General features: G+C 34.4%; 1 protein-coding gene across 1 annotated transcript in view; it reads right to left on the bottom strand.

The window, feature by feature from the left end:
- RNGTT (RNA guanylyltransferase and 5'-phosphatase) overlaps positions 1-27615 on the bottom strand; it is a 330605-nt gene that overhangs the window by 64627 nt on the left and 238363 nt on the right. The window lies entirely within an intron of this gene.

The raw sequence follows: 27615 nt of genomic DNA, 5'->3' as shown, positions 1-27615 counted from the left end.
TCCCACCACTGAGACAGCAAGACTAACCCCTCTTCCTCCTCCTTCTCAGCCAGCTCAATGTGAAGACGACAAGGATGAAGACGTGTATGATGATGTACCACCACTATGCAATGTACAGGAGATAATACAAACTTAAATACATCGGTACCAAAATCTAACAGGAAAACCTGACAAATACATAGCCTTAACAAAAGGTACCCTCCAATAAGAGGTATAACAGAGAAACTCACCATTAGAAAGTAGTGGAATAAAGGTATTTGCTATGAAGAGATATGGAAAAGTTTGAATAGATGGGATTTGGGATTAGCCTCAAAGATTGGGTAACACAAAAGGAAAAAAACAACATCCTGCGCAAAAGAAGATTTGAGACAAAGACAGCACAAGTATGGACGGAGTAAGGAATAATTTAGTTGGAGATGAGAACTCAAAGAAGTTTAGAATTAACCATGAAGAATTTCAAATGGCATATACTTTATTTTGTAGGCAATATGGAGTCATATTAAAAGATACACTTATTTCTTATAAAACAATAAACATGAAAATAAAAATCAAACCAAACAAAGGTCTAATATTAAAAAATGGTAATGATTATGGTCTCTGCATTATCCCTTCCTTCTTATTCCCACAGTTCTAATATGTCCTCACTCTTAAATGCAATGAAACATTGAGAATGAAGAAATACTATCATTATAACTGTGCTTATGGAGTATGTAGGGAACTGGTAGTGGTGTGGGGTATAGGAAGGACATAATTAAATATTCTTGCATTTAACTGACCAAAATGTACATATATCTCATCTTTCTTTTATCACAAATCTTTACATAATGGACACTGTGAATAAATGGATACAACTTCAGTCTGAACACTGATTATACATGAAGAAGAAAAAACAAATTGCCTATACTCCTTGCCCAGAAGAACTACGCAATGTCACTTCTCAAAGTCTCGACATTGAAAGTTAATGGCCTTTTAACGTAATAGATTTCTAATGATTTCTAGGATGGCTATAAATTCTATTGCATGAATCTCAGAATGGAACACTGTGTAGTATCTAGAGTCAAAACAAAAAACTAAACAACAATTGGAAACTCAAAACAATAAAAAAACTTCTTGGCATGCCATATTGATATAATCACAGCAAATGAGAACACGAGATTATCATAACCATCTCTTTTAAATTCTGTTAGTGACTTCAAAACCCTACTTCAACAATTCCAGGATATACATTTATTTATAATTTAACTTCTCTGAAATTGAAATGCCTGTGATGCTAGGTGGTATCATAATAATAACCAGGTGACTGTTGTGAGGTAGTTGTGTGATTACCCCTCATTGACATGGTCTACTAAGACCATGAAAGCACAGTCTCATAGCAACTTAGATTCTATGAAATAAGGTAGATATTTAGTCTCCTGGGAATATACCCTGTACCCTATGTTCTATAAGAGCCTATAGGCCGGGCGTGGTGGCTCATGCCTGTAATCCTAGCACTGTGGGAAGCCGAGGAGGGCGGATCACCAGAGGTCAGGAGTTTGAGACCAGCCTGACCAACGTGGAGAAACCCCGTCTCTACTAAAAATCCAAAAATTAGCTGGGCGTGGTGGCGCATGCTTGTAATCCCAGCTACTCAGGTGGCTGAAGTAGGAGAATCGCTTGAACTCAGGAGGCGGAGGTTGAAGTGAGTCAAGATCATGTCATTGCACTCTAGCCTGGGCAACAAGAGTGAAACTCTTATCACAAAAAAAAAAAAAAAAAGAGCCTATAAAGTATTAAAGGGTCACTAAGAGAATATTAATAGCTGCTAAACACAATTCTGAATTAAGCCAACTTAGCAAAAACTTTCTTACATTTGGAATGTAAGTGATGACACTGTAATTTGAAACATACTGTTGATGGTTACAAACACGACTAAAGGCATTTGTTTAGTAGATTCAAATAGGAAACATAGGAAATGTCCCCTAATCTAAGAAATGGAGAATTTCTTAGCCCATCATTTGACAAATAAGAAATTAACCAACAAAACTTTAAATCTCTCCCAAATCATTGCTGGTATCATAAATTGAATGTTAGGTATATATAGCAGTAGTTTAATTTATTTCCTATGTAACAAATGTTCACAGAAAGCTTGATAAAACCTCCTTCAGCAGCAGGAATAGTCATTGTTCATACAAATAGATGCTAGAAAAGGAAAAGAATAAAAGTTGCCTGACATTTAAAAATCAGTATGCCTCTAAATTACTATCCATATGCATTTCAGGAAGTTTGCCAATATACTATTTAGTGTGTCCCTCCCTCCAACTTGTCTAATAACTACCTTTCCCTAAATAAGAAATTTCTTAAATATATCAGTTGGCATATATATGTACTGTATGTATATTTCACTTTTAAAAATTACTAGTCTTTCTTATTCATATACTTCTTTCTTACTCATTATCCCTTACCATATATTACCACCTTCGTTTTAGTGGATTTTAACATGTGTCATAATTTAAAGGCCTGCTATGCATAAGATAATACTTCGAGAACACAAATTCCCACTTTTAAAATGGATTTCTTTAAATATTTTTACCTTTCAAAAAGTATTTTTGCAAATTGTATACGTAATTATTGTCAAGTAATATGTACCATTTCATCATGCAGGGTGCTTATGTACAATATAGCAATCACACATTTTAAATCCCCAGAGTAAAGCATTAATTCAGCACTAATAAACACATTTATACGTATATTTAAAAATAGAAGCCCTGACTTACTTGGTACCAGGTAATTGTTTAGCCCTTAAGTTAGGCGAACATTACCATAACCTTTATACAAATGCTAACAACTCTGAGATATTTTTTGGCAACTAAATGTTTCTATACTGTGGCTACCAAAGAGGATGTTTTTGGAAAGTAGCAATAAAGAGACACTGTTGGATAAAAACAATCTATTACAGCTTTAGAAGTTAAGAATAGACAAGACTAATATCTATTTTGCTTTCAATTTTCCAAACACAAACACTAACCAATATCTATTCTGAAAAGAAAGCCCCAAAATTGTTTCCAGAAAAGTTTCTCATAAAAGAAAGTAAAACTTGTCAGGTAATAGAATAAACATTTAAAAGAACTTCATTCACCCAATACCGATGATACATCAAACACAGAAAACCTGCTTTAAAAGTAAATTGAGTCTGTAATTATTTCAAATTACAAGTTTAAAGGGGGCAAGGGATTCTTTCTAAAACTAAGCTAAATAACTCAAAATTAACTGTTCTATGTACAAGCCATAACTATAGTACCCATTATCAGATATATTTTTAAATTGCAACAAAATACCTTGAAACAACTTATAGCACCTTGAATACTGACTTACATTAAATTCCACTGTTTAGCAAGTTATCCAAAGACCAGACTACATCCAATACATCTACTATTAGAAACCAAACAACCAAACAAATAGAAAGCAAATACACTTAATATAGGATCAGTAGTGCCATCTTGAACTTAAGAAAATGCATATTATTGATAAGGTCTACATTATTCTTCTAATCTTGTAGTGGGATGTAAATTTTAAAAGTGTATTTCACAAAGCTAATTTTTTTTCCTTTATTTAAAATTTCCAATTTTTATTTTAAGTTCAGGGTATGTGTGCACGATGTGCCAGTTTGTTACATCAGTAAACATGTGCCATGATGCTTTGCTGCAAAGACCATCCCATCACTCAGGTATTAAACCCAGCATCCACTAGCTATTCTTCCTGATACTCTCCTTCCTCCCATATAAAGCAAATTTTGAACAAATAAAGTAATGCAGATCATAGCCTCAGAACATAATTCAGCTAGAAATCAATAACATAAAAGTAACCAGAAAAATCCTCATGTCTGTAAAGACAGAAGTATACTTTAAAATAACCCATAGGTCAGAGGTAAAATCATAATTGAAATTATGAAATGTCTTCAACTGAATAGCAAAATAACAATATATCAAAACTTGTAGGTTGCAGGTAAAACCAACTTATAAAGAAATTTATAATCCAAAACATATATATGAAAAAGAAGAAATGCTTTACAGAAATTGATGAGTTAAGTATCCACCTCAAGAAATTAGAAAAATAACAGTAAATGAAACCCAACAAAAATAGAAGCAAAGAGGTAACAATTCACAGAAATTCATGAAATGGAAAACACACTGGAGAGGATCAAAAACACTAAAAACTGTTCCTTCTAAGATAATAATTGAATTGATTCTGAATGAGGTTGACAAAGAAAACACACAAATAATCAGTAGTACAAAGAAAACAGCCTAAATGTAGTAATTAATAATAAGAGGATATAATAAATACTTTTATCCCATCAAGTTTCAAAAGCCAGAATAAACTCCTAGAAAAATATAATGCACTAAAACTGACACAAGAAAAAAATAGAAAATCTTAGTTGTCTCATCATAAACAATTTTAAATTACTCCACAAAGAAAATAAAAGGTCTAGCAAAGTCACCAGCAACTTCTACCAAAATTAATTCTAATTATATACAAATTTTTCCAGAAAATAGAAAAGAATATTTCCCAATTCATTTTATAAAGTTAGCATAACTCTGACACGGACACAAAATGCAATGTGGATTAAGAGAGAATAAGAAAACAAGCCACAGACTGGGAAAAAAATATCTTCAAAAGACATATGTGAACAATAAGTTCCGTCCAAAATATACAACAAACTATTACAATTTAACAGTAAGAAAATAAACAAGTTCGCTTGGCACGGTGGCTCATGCCTGTAATCCCAGCACTTTGGGAGGACAAGGTGGGAGGATCACTTGAGGCCAGGAGTTCCAGACCAGCCTGGACAACACAGCAAGACTCCATCTCTACAAAAAGTATAAAAATTAGCTGGGCACAGTAGCATGTGTCTGTAGTCCTAGCTACTCAGGAAACTGATGCAGGACGATCTCATGAGTTCAGGAGTTAAAGGTTACAGTGAGCCATGAACGCACCACTGCACTCCAGCTTGAGTGACAGCAAGACCCCGTCTCTAAAAACAAAACTGTAGAAAAAGAAAAAACAAATAAATAAATAATCTGATTTAAAAATGGTCAAAAGACTGGAACAGACACCTCACAAAAGAAGATATGCAGATAGCAAGTGGTTATATGTAAAGATGTTCAGTCTCATATGTCATTAGGGAAATACAAACTGAAGTAACAGTAAGATATCATAATACACCTATGAGAATGGCCAAAATCCAGGACACTGACACCACCAATGCCGGCAAGGATGTGGAGCAACAGGAACTCACAAGCATTGCTAGTGGGAATGCAAAATAGTACCGCCCCTTTGGAAGATAGTTTAGTGGTTTCTTACAAAACTGAATATACCCTTACCACATGACCCAGTAATCACATTCCTTGGTATTTACTCAAAATAAATTGAAAATTTATGTCCGTACAAAAAACCTGCACATGGGTGGTTATAGCACAGCTTTATTCATTATTGCCAAAACTTGGAAGCAACCAAGATGTCCTTAAACAGGTGAAAATAAATGACGGTACATACAATGGAATATTATTCAATGTCAAAAATAAATGAGCTATCAAAGCCATGAAAAGACATGGAGGAAATTAAAAGTATAAGAAGTCAATCTTAAAAGCCTACAAATTATGTGATCCAACTATATGATATTCTGAGAAAGGCAAAAGGATTTTTTTAAGGCAGTGAAGCCATTCTGTATGATACTATAATGCTAGATATATGTCATTATACATTTGTCAAAACACCACCAAGAGTAAACCTCAATGCAAACTATATAGACTTTAGTGATAATTACATGGCAACATAGGTTCATCAATTCTAATAAATTAGCACTCTGATGCAGAGTACTGATAGTGTGGGAGGGCCACACATGTGCGGGGCAGGTGGTATATGAGAACTCTCTGTACTTTCTGCTCAATTTTTGCTATGAACCTAAAACTGCTCTAAAAGATAAAGTCTATTTAAAGAAAGAAATGAACTATGAAGCTACAGAAAGACATGGAAGAAATCTAAATGAATATCGCTAAGTGAACGAAACCAATCTAAAATCACTACATACTATATGATTCTAGCTATATGACATTCGGAAGAGGCAAAACTACAGCGGCAAGATCAGTGATTGCCAGGAGATCAGGGGGAGGAAAACAGGAATAAATAGGTGTTGCACAGGAAATTTTCAGAGCAGAATACTGGTCTGTATGATACTGTAATGGTTGATATCATCTGTACATTATGAATCTGTCCAAATCCATAGAACTATAAAACACAGCTAAACCCAATGGAAACTATGGACTTCAGTCAATAATACAACCGATTTGTTTATCAGTTATAACAAATGTACCACACTAGTACAACATGATAAGGGAAATTGTATGCCAAAAGAGAAAGGGTATCTAGGAAATCTCTGCACTTTCTGTTTAATTTTCCATAAATGTGGAAAAAGACCTATAAAAATAAGTCATAATTTTTTTTAAAAAAATGCAATGTTGACAGTATAAGAAAGGAAACTTACAGGCCAACTGCAGAGAGGAGAAGGGAACAGAAGGAGGAAGAGGAGGGAAAAGGAGGAAAGAGAGACGGGGAAAAGGAAGAAAAAAGAAGCAAAGCCTGTAGTCCCAGCTACTCGGGAGGCTGAGGCAGGAGAATGGCGTAAACCCGGGAGGCGGAGCTTGCAGTGAGCTGAGATCTGGCCACTGCACTCCAGTCCGGGCGACAGAGCGAGACTCCGCCTCAAAAAAAAAAAAAAAAAAAAAAAAAAAAAAAAGAAAACCATCAAACTGGGTTTATTCTAAAAATCATTTAATATTAAATAACTCACCATTGTAATTACCTGAGGAACAGGATGGGGGGAAAGACCATATTGTTATAATGGCAGAAAAGGTATTTGAAAAAAACTAAACACCCTTGTATAAGTACTCTTAAATAAGGAAGAGAAGCTACTTTTTCAATTTTATCTAAATGATCTAAGTAAATAAATAAATCAAACCCTACAGGAAACACACTTAATGGGGAAATTTTTAAATTTTTGATGGAGAAGAATGCAAAAACACCTTCTATCACCATTTTTGTTTAACAATGTACTAGAGGCCCTAGCCAGTGTATTAGGCAGGGAAAAACATGATCTAAGGTTTAGAGGGAAAAAAGCTCACAGTATTCATAAACATAATATATATACATATGTATTCCCCCCAAATGCAGAAAAATTATTAGGATTAATCAGTGATTTTATAGTAAGATTCCTGGATACTAGATCCATTAGAGAAAGATAGCAGTTGTATTAACATGCAGTTAAAATATGAAACTATGGATGATCCAATTCAAAAATATTTTTAATCTAGGAATAAAACAAAAGAAGTGAAAGACCTTAATTAATAAAAGTATCAAACATTATTGCAAGAAATTTAAGAAAACCTAAGTAAATGAAAGAATCATGTTCATAGATAGGAAATCACAACACTGTTACCACATAAAATGTTCACAACCTGATCTATATATTAAATGCAATCTAAAAACTCCTGACAGAATTTGCATGAGAAACTTCATAAGCTCATTCAAACACACATGAGGAAAAGCAACAGAACAAAAATATTAAAAATTATCCTAAAGAAGAACAAAGTAGGAGGACTTACTTACTAGATATCAAGACTTTTCATACTTTAGCAGTAACGAAAATGGGATTGATGTAGGGACAAACAAGTACGTCAGTAGAATAGAATAGAGAACCTAGAAACGGTCTTACACATAGGCACTGAATTTATAACAAAGGTGGCATTGCAGAGCAGAAGTGAAAGGATAATCTTTCTAATAAATAGTGCAGGGATAACTGGCTATCCACACAGATGAAAATATGCCATACAGGAAATACTGGTATATCTGACTACATTAAAATTAATAATTTACATTTATCAAGAGATAGGCTAAGATCCGAACTTCGCACAAGTCACAAAAATAAACTCCAAATGGATTGGGCATCTAAGTACAAAAAAAGGAGAAACCTTACAAATATTAAAAGAAAACCTGAGTGAATTCCTCTTCAACCTTAATATAACAAGGAAATAAGAGAAAATGTTGGTAAATCATACTATATAAATTTTTTTAAATGGCATGGCAAAAAAACACCAAAAACAAAGTCAAAAGATAACTGACAAACTGGGAGAAAATATCTGTAACATATACCACAGAAAAGGGACTACTAACTTTAATATATAAAGAACTCTTAAACATTGAGAAGAAATGGGAAAAACACATTAAAAACATAATTCAAATATTATATAAAACATGGACATTAGGCATATGTAAAAATATTCAAACTGACTTGTAACTAGAAAAATGCAAATTAAAACAACACTGAGATACCATTCCCACTTACCAGACCGGCAAAATTAAAATGTGTGGACAACACATTCTGGGGTTAGGCTGTGGAAAACAGACACTCTCATATACTGCTATTAGAAATGCAAACTAGTATAACCCGTCTGGAGGGAAATTTGGCAAAACTACACGTGCACTTAGCTTTTGACCTAGTAATCTTCCTTCTGACAATGTCCTTGAAGATGTACCCCCCAACACTAAAAAATACATATGCACAAGGCTATTTATTGTAGCACCGTTTGCAGTTGCAAAATGTTAAGGACAACCCAAATGCTCAGACATGGCAGAGTGGTTAAATAAGTTACGGTTAAATCCACATAATGGAATAATATGCAGCTGTAAAAAATGAGGACAATCTCTACTTACCAATAGGATATGATTTCCAGGATATATTTACTGTGTTAAGTGAAAAAAAAAGAAGGCGCAAGAGAGGATATATAGTACGCTATCCTTTGGTAAAGAAAAAGTATAAAACATTCATGTATCTGTTCCTTTGTGCAAAAGAATTACAGGAAGGCTAAAACAGAAACTAAAAAGACTGGTTTCCCATGAGGGATAGGTGCAAACAGGTAGAAATCATGGGAGAATACAAATAGGGCAGCAGGATGGGTGAAGAGTGACATATCTGTAAGAGTATCTTTTTATATAGTTAGGACTTAGAACCATTACAATGTTTCATATACCAAACGATCAATTAAAATCAATCACTATGTTGAGAGAACCTAAAAAGGAATGAAAATAATTATATTTACAAATGAATAATACACATTAAGGGTGATGGGGATGAAAGGAGCTAATGTAAGTAACTTCAGAAAACAGTATTTTGACTATATTCTGCAAGGCTACAGACAAAAACAACTGTAGACAAACACCGTACTTGAGTCAGTAAACTTGTTTCTCATATGGGTACTGGTTACTAATCACGAAAATATATACTAGGATTTAACAAACAAATATATCATGGATAATGAGATGCAGGTTTCTCACTGTACAAAGAGTTACAAATAAGAAAAGAAGAAAGGACAGAATGAACATTTTGATGTTGGATAAGGATCATCAGTAAGTCCTCAAACCTTTTAATATACTGACAGATGGAAGAAGAAATAAATATAAATATACATGTTGGTGCTTGTTAGTATGTGATACATTCCTAGCTCTGTCAGCAGAGAGGGCTTAAAATGACACCCAGAAGCAATGACCACACCTAGGATTAGATTTTTATTTCTAACTATCATTCACCAATTAAAAAAAACCAGGGTTCCTTAGAGAAACAGCTAATTCCTAGGTGGAGGAAAGAAAACAGAAGATTCTGGAACATCTTATGGTATAGAAACTAAGGAAGTACTGAAAAATGATGGAAAGCATGTCAAAAAGACACAGAAGCCAACTTGATAGAGTTCCCAGTGGTCAAATCAAAATCAAAACACTGAAATACATTTATAGTATTGGATTATAACCCATAAAATAAAATACAGCTCTGACCCTTGAATAACATGGGTTTGAACCACGTAGGTCTGCTTATACACAGATTTCTTCTACCCCTGTCCTCACTGAGACAGCAAGAACCCCTCCTCCTCCTCTTCCTCAGCCTTCACAATATAAAGATGACAAGGATGAAGACTTTTAGGATGATCCACTCATGTCTAATGAATAGCATATTTATTTTCTCTTCCTTATTATTTTCTTAATATTTCTTTTCTCTAGCTTACTTTATTATAAGAATATAGTATATAACACATCTAACTACAAAATACATGTTAATTGACTGTGTATGTTATTGGTAAGGCTTCCAGTCAACAGTAAGCTATTAGTAGCTAGGTTTGGGGGGAGTCAAAAATTATACGCTGATTTTCTACTGCAAGGGTGCCCTTGCATTGTTCAAGGATCAACTCTATTCTTAAGTCCATACCAATAGGTCAGGTGTGGTGGCTCACACCTATAATCCCAGCACTTGGGGAGGCCAAGGCAGGAGGACTGCTTGAGGCCAGGAGTTCAAGACCAGCCTGGTCAACATAGTGAGAACTTGTCTCTATAAAAAATAAATAAACGAATTTTTTTTAAAAGTCTACAGCAGGCCAGGCATGGTGGCTCACGCCTATAATCCCAGCACTTTGGGAGGCGGGCAGATCACCTAAGGTCAGCAGTTCAAGACCAGCCTGACCAACACAGCAAAACCCCGTCTCTACTAAAAATACAAAAAATAGCCAGCCATGGTAGTGGGTGCCTGTAATCCCAGTTACTCAGGAGGCTGAGGCAAGAGAATCACTTGAACCCGGGAGGAAGAGGTTGCAGTGAGCCGAGATCCCGCCACTGCACTCCAGCCTGGGACAACAAAGCAAGACTCTGTTTAAAAAAAAAAAAAAAAAAAAAGTCTATACCAATATAAATAAATATATGAGAAAGAAGAGACAGTTCTTGTTTACAGTAAAATTCCTCCAACTAAGTGACAGTCCACAAAATAACTGACCAGTATTCTTTTAAAAGTATCAAGGTCATGAAAAACAAGAAGAAAGTATTATCACAGATTGGATGAAAGAGCCATGACAACTAAATGTAATATAGGATCTTGGAGTGGATCCTAGATGAGAAAAGGTATATTATTGGGGAAACTGGCAAAAGTAGAACAATAAATGTATGAAAGTTGATAGCATTGTACCAATGTTTATTTTGAGATCTTAATAAATGTCCTATGGTTATGTAAGATATTAAAAATGGGGGAAGCAATATGAAAGATACACAGGAATACTCTGAAATATTTTTGCAACTTTTCTGTAAGTCTAAAATTATTTTAAAATAAAAAAAAAAATTGGTCGAGTGTAGTGGCTCACACCTATAATCCTAGCGCTTGAGGAGACTTGAGGCCAGGAGCTTAAGACTGCCCTGGGCAATGCAGCAAGACCTTATGTCTAATTTTTTTTTTTAAGTTAGTCAGGTATGGTGGCACGCACCTGTAGTCCCAGCTACCTGGGAGGCTGAGGTGAGAGGATTGCTTGATCCCAGGAATTCAAGACTGCAATAAGCTGTGATCACACCGCTGCAGTCCAGCAGCCTGGGTGACAGAGTGAGACATCCCATCTCAAAAATAAATAAATAACATTTTAAAAAGTTAAAATGAGATCATTTACAGACTGAAAGAAGCCAATGAGTAGATGAAATTTATAACACACATTATCTCCTAGGTTGAACATACGACTACCCTAGGATCTGGCAATTCCAATTTTGTGTGAATACATGTGTCCTAAAGCACATGTGCAGTATGTTTGGCTATTACTGGTAAGCACCTCAAACTGCTATCCAACAAGTGCCTATATATAGTATTATACACCAATGAAAAGGAAGGAATTCCACACAACATCCTGAATGAATTTCAAAATCCTAATACTGAACAAAAGAAGCTAAAAATAAAAGAACAAAGTGTGGTTTGGAGTCCCTGCCCAAATCCCATGTCAAATTGTAATCCCCAGTGTTGGAGGAGGGGCCTGGTGGGAAGTGACCAGCTCATGGGAGTGGATTTCCCCCTTGCTGTTCTCATGATATTGAATGAGTTCTCACGAGACATGGTTGTTTAAAACTGTGTAGCACCTCCCCCTTTGCTGTCTCTTCCTCCTGCTCCGGCCATGTAAGATGTGCCTCCTTCTTGTTTGCCTTGCATCATGATTGTCAGTTTTCTGAGGCCTCCCTAGGCATGCTTCCTGTACAGTCTGCACAACTATGAGTCAATTATACCTCTTTTCTTTATAAATTATCCAGTCTTAGGTAGTTCTTTATAGCAATGCAAGAACAAACTAATACAGTTAAATGCAAGAACGAACTAATACAGTTTTATTTATATAAGGATCAAAACCAGGCAACAGCAAACACTAATTTTACAGATGACTACCTAAGCAGTAAAAGTGTAAAGAAGAGCAAAGAAGTAAAAACCACAGAGGTTGGGATACTGACTATCTTTGGGTGGGAGAAAGCTGTGATTGAAAAACAGCATGTTAGGGCCTCTAGGGTGCTGGCAATATTATTTTTCTTGCCCTAAGTAGTGATTAAATGGGTGTTAGTTACACAAAATTTCATTAAGCTGTATATTTATGTTTTATGAACTTCCTATATGGGTATTGTATTTTATAAAAGGTTGTACTATATAATACAAAAAACACAAAGAAAAAACCAACATAAGTAATCAGTAAGAGAGACAGATTGACTCCTAAACAAGGGGTATAATATTAATTGATATATTAACATATTTTAATAGCGATAGATGAATATTTCAAGAGATAAGCTTCTAGAAAACCCTGAAGTCATTCATCCCCTTCTTAGCATAGAACTGCATAAATATAATATAAAAACAAAAATCTCACATAATCTTAGCATAATGATTTTAAATACAAACGCACTAAACTTTTAAAAAAGAAACATAACTACATTAAAATGTATAGACTCAACCAAGACAGAGTTATAAGACCACAAACACAACGAACAAAATGATGGTTTTCAGAAACTGAACAACAGGCAGAGCAAGCCAGTGGTACCTGAAAGAGAGGAGGCAAATGAAGTGTAGCCCATGACTACCCTGGTTTCCTACCTGTAGCTTTCAGACCACCGTGCAAGAAGGAAGAATGCAAGCCTATGCAGCCTAAAATATTTGCTATCTGGTTATTTGCCAGCCCTTTCCCTAAATAAATGAAAGTGTATGTCCACAAAGAGGCTTGTACCCAAGTTTCAAAGCAATTTATTCATAATAGCCAAAAATTAGAAATACCTCAAATGTCCATCAACTAGTAAATGGTGAGTCACACAACAAAATAATACTCAGCAAAGAAAAGAGGACTGTTGATAAATGTGACAACGTGGCTGAATTCAACGTTGAAAGAAGCCAGACACACTCCCTCAATAAAACACATATTGTATGTTACTATTGATATAAATTTATAGAAAATGAATACTATCCAGCAGATGATTGCCAGAGAAGGGAGTGAGGATATGGAAAAAGGGAAGAAGGAAAAGAGGGAAGAATTAGAAAAAGATAGAAGGAAAATTTTGGGGGTGATGGACATGTTTATCATCTTATCCTGGGAACAGTGATTTCATATGTAAAAACTGATTAACTTGAAACTTGAAATGTGTGCAGTTTATTATAAATCAATTATTCCTCAATAAACCTGTAAACAATACAGACTTCATCCCCCAAATTTTGTTTAAAATACATATAAAGGTAAAAGAAAAGCTACAGCTGTTCACAGACCATACAGCGAAATGAGCCTGCAAATAATTCTAAACAAAAACGGCAATCAAAAAATTACCTTGAGACAAACAAAAAGCAACATACCAAAACTGATGAGATGCAGCAAAAGCAGTTCTAAGAGGGAAATTTATACCAATAAACACCTATAGCAAAAAAGAAGATCTCAAACAGCCTAATATTACATCTTAAGGAAACAGAAAAAGCCCAAAGTTAGCAGAAAGAAGGAAACAATAAAGATCAGAGCAGAAATTTTAAAAATCAGTGACTAGAAAATAAAAACAGAAATCAATGAAACTAAGAATTGATTTTTTGAAAAGATAAACAAAATTGGCAAACCCTTACCTAGACTGAGAAAAAAAGATCCAGAAAAATGAAATCAGAAATGAAAGAAGAGATATTACAACGGATATGTTAGAAATACAAAGGATCATAAGAGATTATTATGAACAACTATATGCCAATAAATTAGATAACCTAAAAGAAACAGGTAAATTCCTGGACATATACAACCTATCAGAACTGAATCATAATGAAATAGAAAATTAGAACCAACCAGTCACAAGTAAGGAGATTGAATCTGTAATAAAAAGTCTCTCATCAAAGAAAATCCCAGAACCTGATGGCCTCAAGCTGATTTTTACCAAACATTTAAAGAACTAATAATACTACCAAACTCTTCCCAAAAATTCAAGAGGAGAAAATACTTCCAAACTCTTTTAACAAAGCCAGCATTACCCTGATACCAACACCAGATAGAATATTACAAGATAACTATGGACCAATATCCTTGATGAACATAAATGCAAAGATCCTCAACGAAATACTAGCAAATCAAATTCAATAGCACATTAAAAGGATCATACATCACAATCAGTAGGATTTATCCCAGGAATGAAAGGACAGTTAAACATATACAAGTCTATAAATGTGATAAACCACATTAACAAAATGAGGAACAAGACTCATATGATCATCTTATAGCTATGGCAAAATAATTTGACAAAATTCTTTCATGATAAAAAATTATCGAAAAACTAGGTATGAAAGAAATGTACCTCGACATACTAAAGACCACATATGACAAGCCAACAGATAACATTATATTCAACAATAAAAAGTTGAAAGCTTCTCTTCTAAGATCAGGAACAAAGCAAAGACTACTACTCTCACCACTTCTCTTCAACATAGTACTGGAAGTCCTTACTGGAGCAAGTAGGCAAGAGAAAGAAAGAAAAGGCATCTAAATAGGAAAGGAAGCAGTGAAATTGTCCATATTTGCTGATCTTATAGAGAGAGAGCTGTAAAGATTCTACCAAAGGAAAAAAAAAAAAAAACAAAACCTGTTAGAACTAATAAACAAATACAGCAAAGTCATAGAATATAAAATCAACAGACAAAAATCAGTAGCATTTCTATATCCTAACAACAAACTATCCAAAAATGAAATCAACAATCCCATTTATAATAGTTAAAAAATGAAAAAAATGCTTAGAAATAAATTTAGAAAGTGAAAGACCTATACACTAAAAATTCTAAAACACTGATGAAAGAAACAGAAGACACAAGTAAATGGAATGATATTCCTTGTTCATGGATTAGAAGAATCAATATTGTTTAGAAGTCCATACTACCCAGTGATTACAGATTCAATACAATCCCTATCGAAATTACAATGACATTTTTCACAGAAATAGAAAAAAAATTTCTAAAATTCCTATGGGACTACAAAAAACCCTGAATAGCCAAGGCAATTTTGAGCAAAAAGAATAAAGCGGGAGGTATCACACTACCTAATTTCAAACTGTATTGCAAAGTTATAGTAATTAAAACAGCATGGTACTGCCATAAAAATAGACAGACTGACCAATGGAAGAGAATACACAGCTCAGAAATGAACCCACATATTTATGGTCAACTGATTTTTGACAGAGGTTCTCTCCCTCTCTCTCCTCCCTTCCACCTTCCACCACAGCCTGGCCCAGCACAAAGGCCCTAATCATATACTAGCCCCTTGATTAACATACCAGCCCCTTGCTCTGGACTTCTCAGCCTCCAGAACTCTGAGAAATAAATTTCTGTTCATTACAAATTGCCCAGTCTGTGGTATTTTGTTATAGCAGTACAAACAAACTAAGACAAAGACTTAAATATAAGACCTGAAACTGTAAAACTAGTGGAAAAAAATAGATCAAAAACTACACAACATTGGTCTGGGCAATGATTTTTTGAATTTTACCCCAAAAGTTCAGGCAACAAAAGCAAAAATAGACAAATGGATTTACATCAAACTAAAAACCTCTGCACAGCAAAGAAAACAACAAAGTGAAGAGACAACCTACAGATTTGGAGAAAATATCTGTGAGCCATACATTTGATAAGGTATTAATACCCAAAATATATAAGGAACTCAAAAAAAACTCAAAAGCAAGAAAACAATCTGATTTTAAAATGGGCAAAGAACCTGAATAGACATTTCTCAAAAGACAACATACAAATGGCCAATAGGTATATGAAAAATTGTTCAATATCACTAAGCATTAGGGAAATGTAAATCAGAATCACAATGAGATACCACCTCATACCACTACATTATCAAAATGACAAAAGATAGCCAGTTTTTGCAAGGAAAAAAGAAAGCTTTGCATACTATTGGTGGGAATGTAAGTTAGTACATCCATATGGAAAACTATATAGAGCTTCTTCCAAAAACTAAAAGCAGAATTATGATAAGATCCAGCAATCCCACTTCTGGGTATATATCCAAAGGATATGAAATCAGTATGTCAAAGAGATATCTGCACTGTTGTGTTTACTGCAGCACTATTCACAACAGCCAAGTTATGGAATCAACCTAAATGTCCATCAACAGATGAATGGTTAAAGAAAATGTGGTATACATAAACAATGGAATATTATTTAGCCTTTAAAGAAAGATATTCTGTCATTTTTGACAACATGGAAGAATCTTGAGGATGTTATGCTAAGTGAAATAAGGCAGGCACAGAAAGACAAACACTGCATGTTCTCACTTACATGTGAAATTGAAAAGAATCTAACTTATAGAAGAGAGATGAATGGTTGGTGGTGACCAAAGGTTAGGGGATGGGGGAAATAGGGAGATGTTGATCAAAGTGTACTTTCAATTAGACAAGAAGAAAAAGGTTTTTGGGATATAGTGCACAGCATAATGACTACAGTTAATAACAGTGTATTATACATTTCAAAATTGCTAAGACACCAAATATCAAATGTGCTCATCACAAAAAAGTGTAAGTATGTGAGGTGAAGAATGTCAATTAGCTTAATTTAATAATTTTACTTTGTGTACCTATAACATCACTTTGTACCTCATAAATATTGTAATTATAATGACAATTTGTCAATTTACAATAAAAAATCTCTAAACTGATCTTCCTGATCATTCTAAATGGATAGTTGATTTATTATTTGAATACTTATGTAAATAGCTGAAAAGTGAATTTTAACAGGGAAATCATTAAATACATAATAGTTCCCTACCTAACTTGTTATCTAATGATCCTAAGAACTATTCTATGGCTTACTTTTACCTACAAAAGAAAAGAGGGGAGAATGATTTATGTGGGAATTAGTCTCAAATCTGAAATCATCTGAATCATCATATTCATAAATTCTCATCTCCTTGACATTAACTGCAGGATGAACAGAAATGCTGAAGTACACACACACACACACACACACACACACACACACACAATGTGTAAAGTGCATTTGTTAGTTAAATGGAATAAATCTTTGATTTCCTATGTTGGGAAATTCTGAATCTTACTTTGATTTTCCCTCTATTTTTGTGTAAAGAGTTTCTTTTTTATGCTTCAGACAGCTAAGAAAATTGACCATGGAGTTTTCCTCTTCCCCTGGGAAAATGTAAGAACATTATGTTAAGAAGCCGCTTCTGCAGAAAAAGAAGTACAAAAGACGCTCTGGAGACCAGAAACAGAGAAATGTAAGCTGAGTGGATATAATTCACAAATCAATTTTTTCAGTCTAAATTACAGTACTATGTCACATGTTACCAGCTGTTCCAATAATAGCTATGATCAATCAAAAAGAAAAATGTTGTTGTTTTTGAAATTACAGATCCCAGAAAGACTGAGATTGTTATATTCCACATTAAAAAGAATTATGGCAACTCTAAATTTCAAGGATGAGTTCAGCTTCATAGAACTCTCTACAAAATGCTGACGGAAACATGAACTATAACCAAAATACAAAGAATCGTCTCAGTGTCTCACTTATAGAATATAAGTTAAATTGGTCTTCACTATAGTGACTATTAATTTTAACTTGAATAATCCTTTAGTAAACATGAGATATGCATCCCTTTTATTAAAATACGAATTTTGGGCTAGGTGCCATGGTGCACACCTGTAATCCCGGCACTTTGGAGGCTGAATTGGGCAGATTTTGAGTTCAGGAGTTCGAGATCAGCCTGGGCACCATGGTGAGAAACTGTCTCTACTAAAAATACAAAAAAAAAAAAAAAAAAAAAGCCGGGGTGGGGTGGTGCATGCCTGTGGTCCCAGCTACTCAGGAGGCTGAGGTGGAAGGATAACTTGAGCCCAAGGGGCAGAGGTTGCAGTAGGCTGAGATTGCACCACTGCACTCCAGCCTGGGTGACAGAATGAGATCCTGTCTTGAAAAAAAAAAAGAAAAAAAGAAAAAAATATATATAATCAATGCTAGATATGAAAAATTGCTAGCTATCTTGATATTTAAGTAATTAATTCCTTATCATTTTCATGACTGTATAAATATGAATCAGCCTACTGAGTTAGCTTAACAGACAGTACGTACTTTAACTGAGTCATTATATTCTTATGTTCAAACAGAGTAACTACTGTCTAGCTATCATTTGTAAAAGGCCTTGAACGAACTTTTTACTTAACTGAGTATCTCATGTAAAATAATTTGAACTATTACAATTTATTTTATCCTTTCTTTTGATATCAGCTCTAAACACATTTATACTAATAATATATACTAAAACTATTTTAATTACTTCAAATTTAAAAGGAATTAAATAGAAGGCTAAATTGTCAGTCTTAAGTTTTTTGTTTATAAATTACTACACTTATCCTACCTATACGCATTGCTCAACTAAAAGTTAAAAGTTAACATAAAGTATGAGGGAGTTCAACCTCCATAGGATGACTAAGTTCTATTCTAAGCATTCAAGGCAAAGTTCTAGAATCTCATGTGCTGAGCTGATAACAGGAGAAAGCATGAGATGTCCATTAACAAAGTCACGCTCAGTGCAGAGTGCTATGCAGTACGCATAACTCTAAAACGTCTTAAAATCTTGAGTATAAACAATCACCTAGCTGACTAGGATCACCCTTTATAAGTGACTTAAAGACCCACTTATCCTCATGGGGAAACTAATTAGATTATTCCCAAAAAGTGAGACAGAGATCTAATAATAATAATACTTTTCCATTCTATTAGATGACTGGTGTGAATTTTTGAAGCAGGTTATGGTCATTACAACCTTAGAATGTGCTCAGCAAAAATGTGAAAAGTAGTCATAATACTCTCTTTTCCTCACACAAATTTATCAGACTTTCTGAATGACTTAAATAGTATGAAACAATAATTAAAACAGTACTTTCACAAAAGATTTTCAATGTAGTTTTAAAATTGATTATTTTGTACACCAATATTCACTGCAGTACTATTCACAATAGCCAAAAGGTAGAAACAACCCATATGCCCATCAATAATAAATTTTCACAGTGGCTCATGCCTGTAATCCCAACATTTTTGGAGGCTGAATTAAGAGGATTGCTTGAGGCCAGGAGTTTAAGTTCAGCCTGAATAACACAGCGAGACCTCAATTCTACAAAAAAAAGAAATTAGCCAGGTATGGTGGCACACGCCTGTAGTCCCAGCTACTGGGTTGGCTCAAGTAAAAGAATCACTTGAGCCTAGGGGGTTGAGGCTGCAGTGTGCCATGATCGTGCCACTGTACTCGGGTCTGGGCAACAGAGCAAGGCCCTGTCTCAACAAACAAACAAAAAAATACAATGGATTTTTTAAATGTGGTATGCACCTACAATGGAATATTATTCAGCCTTAAAAGGGATGACATTCTGACATGTTATAATATGGATACAACTTGAAAACATTATGCTAAGTGGCATAAGCCAGACAGAAAAAGACAAATACTGTATGATTTGAATCATATGAGGTATACAGAATATGCAAACTCACAAATTCAGAAAATAGAATAGTGGTTACCAGGGGTGAAGAAGAGAGAGAAATGAGGAGTTACTGTTTAATAGCTACAGAGTTTCTGTTTGGGATGATGAGAAAGTTCTGGAAATGGACAGTGAAAATAGTGGCAGGAGATTAATAATGTACTTAATGCCACTGATTTGTACATTTGAAAATGGTTTGAATGCTGAATAGTATGCTGTCATGACAGAAAAAAGGTGGTTAAAATGGTAATTTTCATGGTTCATGGATTTTATCACAATGAAAAAAAATGACCAAAAAAATATTCCTAAAGCACAAGGCTATCAACAACGTCAAACACATTTCTCTGCTTGATTCAATGCTGAGGTTCCCACAGAAATTGTTACAGACTGCCTCCTTCCTCCAAGTTTCTTTATCTCTCATATTCATCCCTTTCTTTACTCACTCCCCAAACTTTCATTTCTAATTGAATGGAGAACACCCAGTCTTGATCTCCAGGTTTATCCACCCTTCAATTCACCTGTTATTTCTAGACATATATTCTGTTTTCCTTCCTCATCTCCTCCTTGCTGAAGCTGTCCTCTAATTTATTAGATACCGTCACACCTGAGTCATTCTTTGTCCTTTGTTTTCTCAAGGATCCGTAATCTCTTATTTTCTTCCATTATGCCAGTTAATAAGGAGGGTGTGGGTGGGTTACAAGGTCAGGAAAGGTTATTATGAAGTTGAGTCAAGTAAAAATCACTACAAAATGAACATATTTATAGAAGTAATCCATCCTAAGAGAGAAGATTCATAAATTAAGACCTTTCTGTTAAGGTTGTCGTGACGCTGTGGAAAGATGGGCCTGAAATCATGGAGTAGACAGAATTCCTAACTATGGTGCTTGTTAACTACGTAACTTCAGGCAACTCATTTAATGCCTCTTTAGCCTCAGTATTTTTGTTGGACGAATGGATATGACTTATTTCACAAACATGCTCTGAAGATTAAATGAAATAATATACATGCTTACTTGATGTTTAAATTAGTTGTATGCATTAAAAAATCATAGTACACATATTTAGAAAATATATGATATTAAAAAGAAAAGAAAAAATTAATTGCCTTGCATGAAATATTGAAGTTCATGGTTAATAACAAACAAGAGTTCAAAAATATAAATCTGTCAGAGTTCATATAGCATGCAGCATGAAAGAAGAATGTATGTATGAATGTTATGTACAGAAGAAGAAGAAGAAGAAGAAGAAGAAGGAGGAGGAGGAGGAGGAGGAGGAGGAGGAGGAGGAGGAGGAGGAGGCGGCGGCGGCGGCGGCGGAGGAGGAGGAAGAAGAGGAGGAGGAGGAGGAGGCAGCAGCAGCAGATGGTCAGAGGGGAAGGCAGAGACTCACTGATATAATCAGCAAAGATGAGTAACATGAATGCTGGAAAAGTATGTACTAATGTGGAAGGCCTAATTTTCCAAGCTCTACTACAGCCTGGATGAAATACCCTCCAGGATCATCTGTTTTTCTTTGATCACATTTTCACAAAGCCAACTTCTGATAACTAATTAAGTTTCCTGAGTAGATTGTAAATAGGATGCTCTAAATGGCAGCCCTGAGCATGTATGTATATGTGTGTACTTTATTCTATATATGTGTGTGTATATTTACATATATAGTGTATATTAGTAAGGATATGTTTCTATAAATTAGTACTGATAATTACTAATGCAACAACAAAAAATTATTTATTGAGAATTTCAAAATGCAAGGCTCTGTGCTAACTATAATTTTATATTACATTGCTCTTCTCTGCTATTAATTTAATTTGAATACTCTTTTAGTGTTAGGAATTTAGGATTGCCATTTAATCTTTTTAAAGAATGCCATGAGTTAAGTCCCATGATTACACTCATTTAATAGATATGGAAGCTAATGGAAATGACCAATTTATCTAAAGGCACACAGATTTTAATAAGTACAACTGGTAATCAAACTTCACTTTCTCTGGCTCTTTGTTTCTAACTCTCATGCTGTATAGACGTTGTTTTAATAAGTTTGGGCTTCAGTAAAGTTTCAGGATATAAATCAAGGTATTAAAATCAGCAGCATTTCTATACACCAATAATGCTCGAGATGAGAACCAAATTGAGAACAAAATCTCATTTACAATAGCCACACAAAACACACACAAAAAAAACCTATGAATACATCTAACTAAGGAGGTGACAGGTCTTTACAAGGAGATCTATAAAACATGGCTAAAATAAATCACAGATGACACAAACAAATGGAGAACATTCCATGCTCACAGGTTGAAAGAATCAATATCTTTAAAATGGCCATAATGCCCAAAGTAATCTACAGATGCTATTCCTATCAAACTACTGTCACTTTTCATAGAATTAGAAAAAATCTATTGTAAACTTCATATGGAATCAAAAAAGAACCTGAATAGCTAAAGCAATCTTAGGCAAAAGAACAAAGATGAAGGCTTCACATTATCCAACTTCAAACTATACTACAAGGCTGCAGTAGCCAAACAGCATGATATTGGTACAAAAACAGACACATAAGCTAGTGAAACAGAATAGAAAACTCAAATAAAGCTGCATAGCTACAGTCATCTAATCTTTGACAAAGCTGACAAAAATAAGCAATGAGGAAAGGACTCCCTATTCAATATATTGTCCTGGGATAGCTGGCTAGCCATATGCAGAAGAATGAAACTAGACCCCTATCTTTTACCATAAACAAAAATTAACTCGAGATGAATTAAAGACTTAAATGTAAGACCTCAAACTATAAGAATCCTAGAAGAAAACCTAGGAAACACAATTCTAGATCCTGACCTTGGGAAAGAATTTATGATTAAGTCCTCAAAAGCAATTGCAACAAAAACAAAAGTTGACAAGTGAGACATAATTAAAGAGCTTCTGCAAAGCAAAAGAAACTATCAACAGAGTAAACAACCTACAGAATGGAAGAAAATATTGCAAACTATGCATCCAACAAAGGTCTAATATCCAGAATCTATCAGTAACTTAAACAACCGAACAAGCAAAGAACAAATAATCCCATTAAAAAATGAGCAAAAGATATGAGCAGAGATCTCTCAAAATTCGACATATAAAAGCAGTCAACAAACATATGAAAAAATGCTCCACATCACTAATCATCAGGGAACTGCAAATCAAAACCACAATGAAATACCATCTCACACCAGTGAGAATAACTATTATTTAAAAAGTCAAAAAACAACAGATACTGGCAAGGCTATGGAGAAAAGGAAATGCTTCTACACTTGGGAGGAATGTAGAGTAGCTTAGCCACTGCAAGAAGCAGTTTGGTGATTTCTCAAAGAAAGTAAAACAGAACTACCATTTGATCCAGTAATCCCATCACTGGGGATATATCCAAAGAAAACAAATCATTCTACCAAAAAGACACACATACTTTCGTGTTCACTGTGACACTATTCACAATACCAAGGACATGGAATCAACCTAGGTGTCCAACAATGGTGGACTAGATAAAGAAAATGTGGTAGACATACACCGTGGAATACTACAGAGTCATAAAAAAGGACAAAATCATGTACTTTGTAGCAATATGGATATAGCTGGACGCCACTGTCCTATGAAAATTAACACAGGGACAGAAAATGCAGGTTCTCCTAAGTGGGAGCTAAACACTGGGTACTCATAAAGATGGCAACAATAGACAATGTGGACTACTAAAGGAAGGAGGAAGGGAGGCAGGCAATGGTTGAAAAACTGCTGGTCACTATGCTCAGTACCTGGGTGATGGGATCACCCATATTCCAAACCTCAGCATCATACAATATGCCCAGGTAATAAACCTACAAATGTACATCCTGAATCTAAAAGTTTGGAATAATAAAATATAAATAAATAAATAAGTAAATAAGCTTGAGTAATGCCATAATTCTTTCCAGGGGAAGCTGATGAATCACTTTAGAGAGGATCTTTATCTGGAAAGAATCACTAATGTGGTATCTCTCAGTTTAGCTTAATGTAGATTATTAGGTACCTTGTTTTGAGGAAAGATATACCAGGACCCACCTTAAGCTTGGCAAGCTTTGGCCTCTTTCTAATATATCACAATATTTGTGTTGTACATAGGCAAACTTGAACAGAGGCCAATGCGACTGCTTATATTAAAAGAGACAGATTCAATCCTTTGTTTTGTTGCTGTGTTTTGTTTAAATTTTATGTATTTTATTGATTTTGTTTAATTACCAGAGTAATGCCTGCCTATAACAAGTCAAACAATAAAAGGTATGTAATGCAACTGTTAATAATCTTCTCTTTTTCCTTCCTATGATATTCAATATGACCAAGGTGGGAGTGAATCATTTCACTCTCCTTTATGATCAAAGGGACATGAAACTTTTATCTAAGTGTATGTCAACCTAATGGGAAGACACGAATTGTTTTAATTAGCATCTTAATTTTTTTTCACTTAATAAACCATGGATACTCCCAAATTCATTAAAAAATAATAATTAAGAAGTTTGGTTAAGGATAATTAATCTCCCAGAACATAATCAAATCTAAGTGATAAAATCAGTTTGGGCCTGAAAAGCTCTATCCAGCCTCTTCAGAGGGTACCTTCAGTCAACATGGTCTGCTTCTTAAAAAGGGAATTAGAGAAAAAAAGAGAAAGGCAACAACAGAGGAGGAAAACTAGGCTACACTTCTGTTCATCTTGGCTCTTTCCCATCTTCTCCCTCTTCACAGAATTTGAATCATCCACTCATCAATCATATTATATATTACTTATTTATAGTATATGTCAGACTCTGGACCAGGTAGAGCTCCCCACTCTTGGGAGCTCATCATCTTAAAGAGGCAGCAAGTTTGAAGAAACCTAAAAAAAACTGGTGAATTTGATTACAGGCTCACATGAACCATGTAGTACAGTAGTCTTCTCATTACTAAAGACTTCTCAACCCTAACACTAAAATGCTGGTTTTATGGAATTCCTTTAGATGCACTACGACTCAACACTGAAACTCACACTGATAAAGGTTTCATATTTTAAGAGTCTCTTATCAAAACCTGTCAAGTGTCATCATAAGACATTTTATATCCTAATCCCAAGCCTCTAAGCATAGTGCCTGACACATGGCAGGTGATCAATGGTTGCTTGATAAATAAGAAAAAGCAACACAAACAAAAAATAACACATATCTCCTTGTAGAAAAACTAACCAGTGGTATAATGTCAGTCTAAAATATACTTGAGAAATGTAATACAGATTTTTTAGTGAAAGAATATGAAGCAAACTTATATGTAGATTACTTTTCCCTAAAATATTTTGATATGCAAAACCAAAACTGACAGCTAAAGTTCTAACATGATCTGAACAAGATAAAGATTACCTGGTCTTATGGAAATTTAAGGAAGGATTCCTATAAATGAGATAACAGATGAAGCATAAATAGAAATATGTAATGAAGAAGCTTAACAGCTTCCTAAAATTCTTCCTTAATTTAGCGTTAGAAAAAGAAACCCAAGATTCATGCAAATTTTTTAAATGCTGTGGTATTACATTCTTAGCTGGTACTAACACATCTGAAGTCATCTGTGGTATAAGAGTCAAGAAACATCACTTTGCAAATATTATGACTATGGTCAGTAGAGACAAAGTGAATTTATTGCTATGATCAAACTGAAATTTTCCACTTCATTTTCTGAAGTTTGGTTGTTATTACTGTGGAACTCACAAACTCAGAGCCTCCTTTCAATTTCTAGCAGGTGATACTCAAAATGGTGTTGATATATAAAGGAGCCTAAGACTAACACTTCTGTTTCAGGAGTCTTAGATGTGAATTATTTGGAAGGGAGTAGGCAGAATGGAGAGTAGAGAAGGAAAGAGAAATCAGTAGAATACCATAAGAGATCCCAACAATAAAGAGACTTCAGTTAAGAAGACAAGCAGGGACTGAATCTGCCAATATTCCTTGACTCCAAAAACACAAAAGTTGTTCTCATGACTTAAAAAAAAATTAAGATGAGCAAATCATCATCAGCAAGCAAGCATCATGAGACAAGCCTTAGAATGAATATGCATCAATGGGATAAGTATGTCATTAATGCATTGAAGTGCTTTTTTCAGTAGAAAAGAAATAACTCTGTATTTGGTGGTAAAATGAGGTAAAGCAAGGTGTTGTCTCTGAGATCAGGTACATTTTACAAGAAAATAGAGGTGCCTCTGTATTTTATTTTTCAAGGTATAATCTTTACTATTAGATAAAACACAGGGCTAGTGAGAAGAAAAAAAGACACTGTAAATTTATCTATTTCATATAAATAACTTAGGGATACAAAGAATTGGCACTATATATAAGAAACAGCATGAATAGATTCCTTGTCAGATATCAGGTAAAAAAGGCACATTAATATGATTCTGTAATTTAAAGGGTTCCAAGCAGCAATCTGAAAGTTAGAAAAAAGCCTCTTTCGACTAGTACTTTTTCAAAATAGAATTCTACTATAATACCTGAAAATGGCATGTTTGTTTCCAACTATTTTGCAAGATAAAAATGTAACTTAAGCAAATATCAAGGAAGCTTAAAATAAAGTGAAACAACTTATGTCTAAAAGACACAAATAAATGTTTTGTAACTTCTTTAACTCAGCCTGACACAGTTTTTGGAATTAAATTACCTACATAAAAATTAACTCATAAATGGTTTTAGATACATACTTTAAAAACCAGCAAGAACCTATCACATGAATCATTACTCTATAACTCTAAATAATAAGAAACTGGTATATATTTAGGTCTGCCAATTCTTCCTCAAACAACGAAGACATTAAAATACTTGTTGTTAAATCAATGACTACACAAAGAGAAGTCAATTCCCCTAAAGAGGAAAAAGGTGATGAATCAAGCTTAATGTGATAAATTAAGCTTAGCACTGGTTCTTTGAGAAATTTTGGCAAATGTTTTAGATAGTAGGCAAAAATTAGTCAAGCAATTTATAAGCAAAACACTAATAATCATTTACATTTTATTGTATCAGTCAATAAGACAAGTAAATTATAAGTCCAATTTTAAATATAACAACTGAAAAGATGACATCATAAATCAAGAGCCTCTAGAAACAAGAAGTCCAAAAGATTCTACCGTGAGAAGAAAAAAAAAAGTACACTCTTTAAAATGGGAGTTATTAACTCAGGGCCCACGGAGAAGCTTTAGAGGATCTTCAAACCACCTAAAATCACATGCAATTTGGAGTATGTTTTTATTCTTTTGGGGGTGGGGGGGTGGGGCGGGGGAGTGAGTATGCAGGTCTTGAGCCTTCATCTGAAAGGAGTATGCTATCTAGAAAAGATGTGAACACTAGTATTACACTTGGTTCTTTGTGCTTTCAACCTGTGAAAAGTCTCCTAAGTAAAGAGGCAGAAAAAATTAAACTACCCATTTAATGCTTCAAAGTCAGCAAATTGTCTGGGATCCGCAAATTGTCTGGGATCCTTAATGTCAGTGCCTGTTTCCCTACCTGAAACTCATGGATGAATGCCACACACTATGCATAAAGTAGCCTTCAGCAGGTGAATTTGGCAATAATAAGTACACTTCATAGCTTCCCTAACATTTAAAAAAAAAAAAAAAAAAAAGGCAAACTAAAAATTCCACCATTCTGAGACCACTTTTTCCTACTCTAGAAAGACTGATGGCAATCCTTTTCCAATCATGATAAATGCTATTACCCAAGCATTTACACCATCTTAAAGTATAAAAGGCCTTCTA

Source organism: Rhinopithecus roxellana, chromosome 4, assembly GCF_007565055.1.
Source record: "Rhinopithecus roxellana isolate Shanxi Qingling chromosome 4, ASM756505v1, whole genome shotgun sequence".
Taxonomy (NCBI): Eukaryota; Metazoa; Chordata; class Mammalia; order Primates; family Cercopithecidae; genus Rhinopithecus; species Rhinopithecus roxellana.
This window is presented reverse-complemented; position numbering and strand designations above follow the sequence as displayed.